This window comes from Amblyomma maculatum, chromosome 6 (genome assembly GCF_055883805.1).
Source record: "Amblyomma maculatum isolate TAMU_Amacu chromosome 6, ASM5588380v1, whole genome shotgun sequence".
NCBI lineage: Eukaryota > Metazoa > Arthropoda > Arachnida > Ixodida > Ixodidae > Amblyomma > Amblyomma maculatum.
The window spans coordinates 7,813,523-7,822,748 of NC_139349.1; positions in this window are offsets into that span (position 1 = coordinate 7,813,523).

A 9,226-nucleotide genomic window follows, 5' to 3' on the forward strand; every position below is an offset into this window, starting at 1 on the left:
GCGATGAGGTGTTCTCCTCAGCGCTATCCGTGGGGGGCTTACCGAGAAGCACGGACTCGATGTACTCGGGGCCTGTTTACGAGGTTGCCCTGGCCGTTGCCGCTGGAATTGCGGTCGGGAAAATCTAATCAAGTCGCCATGGTATACGGCCAGATTCTGCGGTTGTAGTTACTACACGGTTCGGCATTGCCCTTCAGTGCACGAACATTCACATACGTATAACGGGAACATGGGGCGCGCGAAAGTGTTGCGCGTTTCAATAGACCGCAATTAAGACTCGATTAACGGAGACTAAACGAAGTTTAGGGCAATCTACGATATAAGATCAAAGTGGTCAGAAAATGTCAAAAAGAGTAAGGGGACGCTTTCTACATGCAAAATGTCATTGCCAGTCGCGAATGTAATTACCGAGTCATTGGATAAAATATATAATAATAATTTTGATCATTTAGCCGATAAGGCACTTTATTTTTCCTTAGTTTGTTTCCCCCCATTGAGGGGGCAAAACGAACGTTAAGAGTTATGATTCGTTGCACAGTAGCAAAAGCGAACAAATGGCTCATCGGAAAAGTGCGCGGTCCGCTAAGAAACGACCGCCTCCAACGGTGCGAGTCGACGACGAAATGAGGATGTTAGCTCTCATTTGAGCCTCCTTTCAAGGAGACTCTCTTCTGGGGCCGCCTGTTACTCGTGTTCTGGAAGGCACAAGGCCGCTACATTTACTTTTTGTGCGCTTTTCTCGGTGATAGGGCGCCAAATGTGGAAGCATGCTAAGCAGCGAACAAGAGCGCACCTCGCTTCTCATCTGGCGCGCCGTTCTCCTGCACACCGGCGTTCCCGAACGAGCTCGTTGGGAGCTGTGCGCTCGTACAAAAGCGAATCCGCTTAGATGAAGCACCCGAACGTCAAGAACAACGATGACGCGAGACGGCGGCGCGAGAAAACGCGATAAGAGAAGGAAACGAAACAGTAAAGTAAAATGGAGAGAAAGAGAGAACTGGAATGCCGATGAAGGAGGGTGAATGAAGAAAGTGAAAGAAACAAACGAGGCAGACGTTTCGAGCGCAAGCGGGAGTTGTTACTTTGATTTGGCGCTCATTCTGCGTGAAACTGCGAGCGAGATGATGAAGTCTTTCAGTGAGATAAGGGACAAAAGGCCGTCGTCCCCACCCCTGAATTTGAATGCGTGATTGGGGCCGTGCTGAATGGTCTTGGAGAAGGAGGGAAAGAAACCAACAGAGACGCTAAAGCGCAGCACTTGGTGCGGGACGGGTATGAGGGAATCGCCACGCACAAGTGAAGGCAGCTGCCGTAATACGCATAGGTTTGAATGGCACCGAGAGCATAGTCAATGACTTGGGCGAGCGGCTCTGAAACGTGACTTGACGGATGCATGGAAAGTGTCCTAGTTTACAGTATATTCAGTGAGTGAGTGAATGAGTGAGTGAGTGAGTGAGTGAGTGAGTGAGTGAGTGAGTGAGTGAGTGAGTGATTGAGTGATTGAGTGAGTGAGTGAGTGAGTGAGTGAGTGAGTGAGTGAGTGAGTGAGTGAGTGAGTGAGTGAGTGAGTGAGTGAGTGAGATCGAGCGAGCAAGCAAATGAAAAGAAGCGTGACTGCTGCGCTCATCAGAACGGTTATCGGCTAACAGCACAAGCGCAAATAATATATTAAAACATTGCTACGCAAAATCATGCGTCTGCTGTGCCGCTAACTATCCAACAGCGCCGTTTACGCCAAATCCTGGCAGAGTCCTTACGCGCCACCCCAACCACAAGCTCCCCCAACAAAGCGTTAATGAGCGCCCACTGCAAAATAATCTCCTTTACCACGGTCCCGTGGGCTCCCAGCCTCAATATACTCCTGACGAAGCTGTTTCTTTAAACGCGACCGAAACATTTTAAAAGTTGAATGATCCTCAGAAACGACATGTTATGGATTTGTTCCATTCAGTGCATACAGATAGCACATCTACACACAGGCAGCAAGGGCTTTATGCATATGCAACGAGGAAGTGAAATGAAAGTGCTCGCGAGACACCGCTGTACGCAGTGAGGTGAGCGTAGCGCGCGAATCTTCTCAATTTGTGCGGCTTACGTGATAAAAGTATAACAGCGCAGAGTAGCGGCCGGGCGGCTTCATTACCATATCATTACGAGGAGATTCACGGAGATTAGTGCGGTTCGACGGGCTAATTGTGCGCGTGGACCGAGTGAGCGAATCTATGCGCATGCGCTCTGGTGTCTTTCAAGAACTGTACGGTGCAGCCTTCTTCGCTCAAGCATTCATGCCGGAGCACCTGAAACGACCGAGCTCTTAGGTACCGCTGGAACAATGTGACCGCTCTTGAAGGAACCCCTAGAGGCGTCCACCGTGATGGTGACGAACAAGCGGTAGGTGATTACGATGCCTGGCAGAGCTCCGCTTTGCGAGGCTTGCGAAGCCTTTGTCCACTGTGAATACCGCGCGGTTCGAGTCAACCTCGTTGACAGGGCGGCCCCCAACTACAAGTTCTCGTGAGAGTCCAGTTGCGACGATCCGAATGTCTGAACCGTGTACGTCGATCGAGCATTTAAAAGTAGGCTTTCTCGATGAAACCATGCAGGATTCTAAAGCCTGGAAGGGCTGCTGCTACTTTGGGGGCTTTGTTAATGTTTGCTGTGCGACGCAGCATATAGAATTCACGATTAGATTAGCGGTTTGCCTCAACTTCCACAGGATAGAATTTACGTGGAAGTAAAAGTTCACTGTAAAACATTTGTGAACGGAAACGTGAATCTTGCTATTATTTCAACCGGAGAACTGCACAGAACTCATGCAATAATGCCTTTGAAAAAACTGAGGTGGAGAAGAGGATTGCCCACGAAAAAAAAAAAGCAATTTTAGTATGTGCGAAGTATACACTTCAAAATCTCTTTCCAGAGGCTAAGGCTTGAACATCGTAATACGTTTTCTACCGAAGCACACAAAAGAAAACATTAGAGGGACGATGTTTAAAATGCCTCTAATTGACATATGGGCTATAAGAGACGCCGTAGTGGAGTGTCTCCGGATTAATTAAGACAACCTGGGGTTTCTTTACATCGTATAACGTCACACAGCGCTTAGGAACATTTATATTTCACGGCCATATCAAAATGCGGCCGCTGCAGCAGATGTTCGCTTCCGCGGTCTCGCAGTCAGCAGCCAAACACATTTTCATGGGGTGTCAAATATAAAGACGCCCATGCTTTGTGTGATGCCATCGGACCTGAAGGAATCTCATTTTATCTTAACCAAGCCGGATACAATGCAATACAATGGCTGTCATTGTCCATGTATTGCTTGAGGACGCTAAACCCCACCGGAAGTTACAGGGTAGTGCTTATGAATCCGGAGAAGTGGAGCCTGTCATTTCTCGCGTTCATTCGGTGTATAAAAGTTGTCAGTTTAATAGCGAAGTTGTCGTGATTAACAAATGTAATATCAGGTATGCTTGAGTAACTATTCTTAGTTTCGTTTATTTGCTTTCAGTCGTCGTAAGAGGATGTGAAGAAAGGAAAGCCGCACCGCAGCGGTAACTATAGTCGGATACAGGTCAAGATAAAAGCGGCAAACAGCCCTCAAAGGAGCGACCTCCAGCCAGTGGCATCGCTCCAAATGTGCGACGTCGCGGCTCACACAGGAAAAACAAACAAACAAACAAACAAACAAACAAACAAACAAACAAACAAACAAACAAACAAACAAACAAACAAACAAACAAACAAACAAACAAAAAAAAACAAAAAAACGTATCCTTCCGCGCTCAGTCTCGCGGACGTTTACCAAAATTGCCGCCTCCGGTTGTCGCGTCCGCCCGTCGGTGTCGCCAGCGGTGTCACCTCGTAGGGCTCCATGGCGGATGTCATGGCGCCCTAATAATAATAATAATAATAATAATAATAATAATAATAATAATAATAATAATAATAATAATAATAATAATAATAATAATAATAATAATAATAATAATAATAATAATAATAATAATAATAATAATAATAATAATAATAATAATAATAATTGGTTCACAGGAAGGGAAAGACGCAGTATCTGTACGTCCCACTTGTTTCTGTGGACACCTGAACCACGCCGTAAGGGAAGGGAGGAATACGGCAGTGAAAGTGGATCACATCAAGGCTGGAGCAAATCCCAAGTTCTTTAAGGCAAGGAAAATTCCTTTCGCACTTTGTGATAAAGTGTCTAAATAGATGCAGCGGATGTTTGGTTTGGGCTAGTTGCCATGCAGTTTCTTGAAGACATAGCGCAAAAAAGACCGGGACAACTAACACAGATGTAGACAGGACAGGCGCTCTCTGTCTAAATAGCTTGACAGGTTAGTCTCAGCTGGCATAATATCTCCAGTTCCTCATTCTGAGTGGGCAACGCCCATCATGCTAGTCTTGAAGAAGGACGGAACGGTGCGCATTTGCCGGGACTTTATGTATAGTACACTAAACCCTGTGTGCGAGGTTGAGCAGTACCCCTTGCGTGTCATAGACGACATTTTTCAAATCTCTGCGGAGGAAAGAAATTCAGTACTTTAGTCCTTCGCAATGCTTACAATCAGGTTGAGCTAGATGAAGACTCGCGGAAATTAGTAGTGATAAACACACACAAGGGGATCTTTTGCTACAAAAGGTTACCGTTTGGCATCGCATCAGCGCCAGCGATATTCCAACGAAAAATTGAATCGGTGCTGCAAGGACTAAAAGGGACTTAGGCTTATCTAGACGATGTCCTGGTAGCTGAGAGCAGCGATGCTGATAACGCAAATTTGTACAGCGTTTCCGCGCGAATGGTATCAAACTTCGTTCCAAGTGCAAGTTTGGTGAACAATCAGTGACGTATCTTGGCCATCGCATTGGTGCTGAAAGACTACACCCACTCGAGAAGCAATCAGGCTAGCCCCTGTCCCGCGAAATGTTGCCGATGCTTTGTGGGAATGATTACATTTTACAAGAAGTTTTTGCCAAATCTTTCCACTACGCTTGCACCCCTGTACAGCCTTCTTGAAAAAGGTGCAAAATGGGTTTGGCACGAACAAGAAGACGCGGCATTTAAGAAGGCCAAGGATGCTTTGTGTTCAGCCCCAGTGCTAACGTACTTCAATCCGCAGCTGGAGTTGATTTTGGAATGCGATGCTTCACCTTATACGGTGTCGGTGCTGCCTTTTTCCATCGAATAAATTGTAAAGACAGGCCAATTGGCTTCCGATCGCGGACGCTCACCTCAGCTGAGAGAAACTACTCCCAAATTGAGCGAGAGGCTTTAGCCCTGGCGTTTGGCGTGACACGGTTTCGCGATTATCTGTTGGGACATGAGTTCACGCTTGTAACGGACCACCGCCCCTTGTTAGGTCTACTCCGACAGGATCGTCGAACTTCTGTCATGGCTGCCCCCCGAATTCAGCGCTGGGCGCTTTTGCTAGGGGCATACAAGTATAAGCTCATTTGTAAACCTGGCAAACAGATGCTAATTTCTGACGCTCTAAGCCGTTTGCCTCCATCCCTGCAGGAGCCGCAAGCGGAAACACAAGATCTGTCGGAAATGGTACTTATAATCGACGAAGGGACCAGCCAGCGGTTTCCCACCAAGAGATTTGAGCGCTCGCAGCAGCTAGCTGACGGGTTTTTGCAAGAGATATGCAGGTACGTGACTGCATAGCCCTCCGTCGTCGTAAAAGGTGACAGCAGGGAAGTGGGTTGTCTGTGGAGAAGGGGCTGTTGTACTGGGGGCATCGTGTGGTGATACCAAGTGCGGCGCGTGACTGTTGAAGATGCTACACGAGTCTCATCAGGTTGCGTCTACCATGAAGACAAGGGCGAGGGCTAGTTTTGGTTTAGATCAAGATATTTGTAGATTGGTCTCGGATTGTCGAAGCTGTGTGCAGGCTTCGCCCATGCCACCTAGGAAGTCTGTCAGCTGGCCGATTTCGAGAGGAGGTGGTCACGGCTGCATGCCGACTATGCAGGGCCTATTGGAAACAAGATGTTGTTGGTAATTGTCGATGCACACAGCAATTGAAGCCATTCCAGTATCTCGAGTAACCGCTAAAGCCACTGCCGATTGCATGAGAACCTTGTTTAGCAGGTTTGGATTGCCCCGCATCATAGTTACCGGCAACGGTACACCTTTTACTGGGTTAGAGTTTGCGGTATTCCTACGGAAAAATGGAATCGAGCATATTCGTACCCCGCCTTATCACCCCCAGAGCAACGGCCTTGCAGAACGGGCCGTAAGAACAGTCAAGGAGGGCTTGAAGAAAATGCTGGGCGTGGAGTTGACAACTGCTCTGGCGAGAATTCTTTGTAACTACAGAAATTCGCTACTAGCTTCAGGGTCTACTCCGTCTGAAATTCTTCTGGGATACCATTTGCGTACACAATTAGACATGTGTTTTCCTACCAGAAAATACGAAATGCTCAAGCATCCAGAGACTGATTCCGCCAGTTGGTACTTCACCCCGGGAGACGCCGTTTGTGTGCGCAACTACGGCGTAGGAGAAAAGTGGACACCAGGCAAAGTGAAATCGACCAGTGGTGCCCGTCACTGTGTCGTTCGACGTCATGTCGACCAGATCCGAAAACGCTCATCAGACGGAAGCAGAGAAGTATCAAGTCCTGCAGAATCGCCTCCTACGACCTTAGGGGCCCTACAGACGAGGTTCACGACCTTCCCGAAGGGCCTGTTCCTGAGCTACGCCGGTCTACAAGAACCAGAAAGCCAGTGGAGCGCTACGGCTATAAGGGAAAGGAAATGCTGTAGACAACAATGCTGCAGATAAGCGCATGCGTCGACGGTCCCTCTTTCTTTCTTCCTCTCCTTTCTTTTCTTTTTTATATATTTCCGAGCCGGAAATAAAGCGTCCTCTTTTCGCTCTGCGAATCCGCCTGGTTATCATCGCGTAGCTGCCGGCCTGTGGCCGGTAGAACGCAACACTAGGTCACCAATCATTCTTTGCGATTAATCTCCTGAGTTACTTAGCAAGGCAATGTCATCAACAAATCACAGGTCACTGAGGTATTCTCCATCTACACTTATTCCTAACTGCTCCCATTCCAAGTTTCTGAATACTTCCTCTAAGCAAGCCGTGAAGAGTACTAGGGAGATCGTGTCTCCTTGCCTAACACCTTTCTTTATGATTTTTTTTTTACTTTCTTTATGCAGAACTATGGTTGCTGTGCAGCCACTATATATATATCTTCCACAACTTTCACGTACGGCTCGTCTACCGCATGATTTCGCAATGCCTGCATCACCGCCGAGGTTTCTACTGAGTCAAATGCTTTTTCGTAATCCATGAATGTTATATATAAGGGCTGGTTATATTCCGAGCACTTTTCTATCACCTGGTTGACGGCATGCACATGATCGATAGTAGAGTACCGTTTCCGAAACCCTGCTTGATCCTTTGCTTGATGGCAGTCTAAGGTTGTCCTGATTCTATTAGCGATTACCTTAGTAAATACTTTATACGTAACAGACAGCAAGCTGATTGCATGGTCTGTAATTTTCAAGGTCCTTAGCGTCCCCTTTCTTATGAATGAGGATAACGTTTGCGTTCTTCCAAGGTTCCGGTACCGTCGATGACAACAGGCACTGCGTATACAAGGTGGCCAGTTTTTCTAGCACGATATCCCCCTTTGTCCTTCAACAAATCTATAGTTATCTGATACTCTCCAGCTGCTTTCCCCCTTTTCATAGTTTCTATTGCTTTCTTAACCTCGTCCTTCGCCACTAGTGGAACGTCTGACTGTTTTTCCCTACCGCCAATCTCATTACGGTCCTGACTACTTTGGCTACTGTAGAGATCTGTATAGAACTCCTCGGCTACTTTGACTATCTTGTCCATATTCGTGATGACGTTGCCCGCCTTGTCCTTTACCGCATACATCTGGTTTTTGCCTATGCCCAATTTCTTCTTTACCGCTTTAAGGCTTCCCCCGATCTTTACAGCATGCTCAATTTTCTCCATGTTATACTTCTTTGTATCGGCCACCTTGCGCTTATAGATTAGCTTTGATATCTCGGCCAATTCTATCTGGTCTGTTGGATTGGAAGCTTTCATACTCTGGCGTTTCTTAATCAAATCTTTCGTCTCCTTAGACAGCTTACCGGTATCCTCTCTAACTATCCTACCGCTTACTTCTACAGCGCACTCATTCACGAATCTTTTCCTCGTGGTCAAAGCTAGTTTATCTCAGTTAATGTATGCAGGCTACCAAAGTTGACTTTGACGTTTGTGACGTTTTTCATGGTGGAAAAAAGTACTTCTGTGGGACAAGTGCCTCAGGTCAGACAAAATGTCACTAATGCAGTGGAAACGCTGTCTCTGGAAACCACCGTCACTTTTCCGTCCCTGTTCATGACCAACCATGCACGCGTTTTGGTTGCGGGCTCTTATGAGCATCATTACTAACATTGACGCGAGAGGCAAAGTCTCCTGCTATGAAGTACAGACCTGGCCTGATCTATACTGTATACTCGCAGTATAAGATCCCTGAAAATTAGTTAGAAAGAAGCTACTCAGTCTTTTCAGGCAACCTTCTATAGATGCTCGCTGCTTCATTTCGATCGAGCTATTTACATAATTCACTAATAAATCCGAAGCAATGCTCGAAGGTACATCTCATCTCGTCAACACCGTGAGCATAATCACACCTAGAAGCATTTAAACAAAAAAAAAAACGACAATCTAAGCTTTCTAAGCATAGATCTTTATAGTATCTATGCAAAGTCACTCTTTAATCAAATCAGTCCAGCTGGTGTACACAATGACACGAGGCACCATAAGTGTCTGTAGAGGTTTTTATTATTTTTAAAACATACAAGCGCACTTGAACACAAAAACCCAAAAACCCAGCGACAAAACAAATAATTACTCGCGTTGATCTCAGAAGGAAATAGCTGAATCAGGATTTTTTTTTTTTTTTTGGTTCAAGACCCCGAGGGGATGCAGTGATAAGAATATAATTCGTCTTAAGTGACGTAAGGTCGTTTAGATTACTTTATGGGGCAAGAAGCGCTGAACATTTTAAACAAAGGCTACTGCATCTACGAGACAGGTGTATTTTCTTATAATAAAAACGTAATAATTTTGTAACGTCATGCGCGTTTCAAAGAAGAAAAAAATGGAAAGAAAACTTAACTACACAGGATATTTACAAGCAAGACAACCTACTTTATACATGCCACATGTCAAAG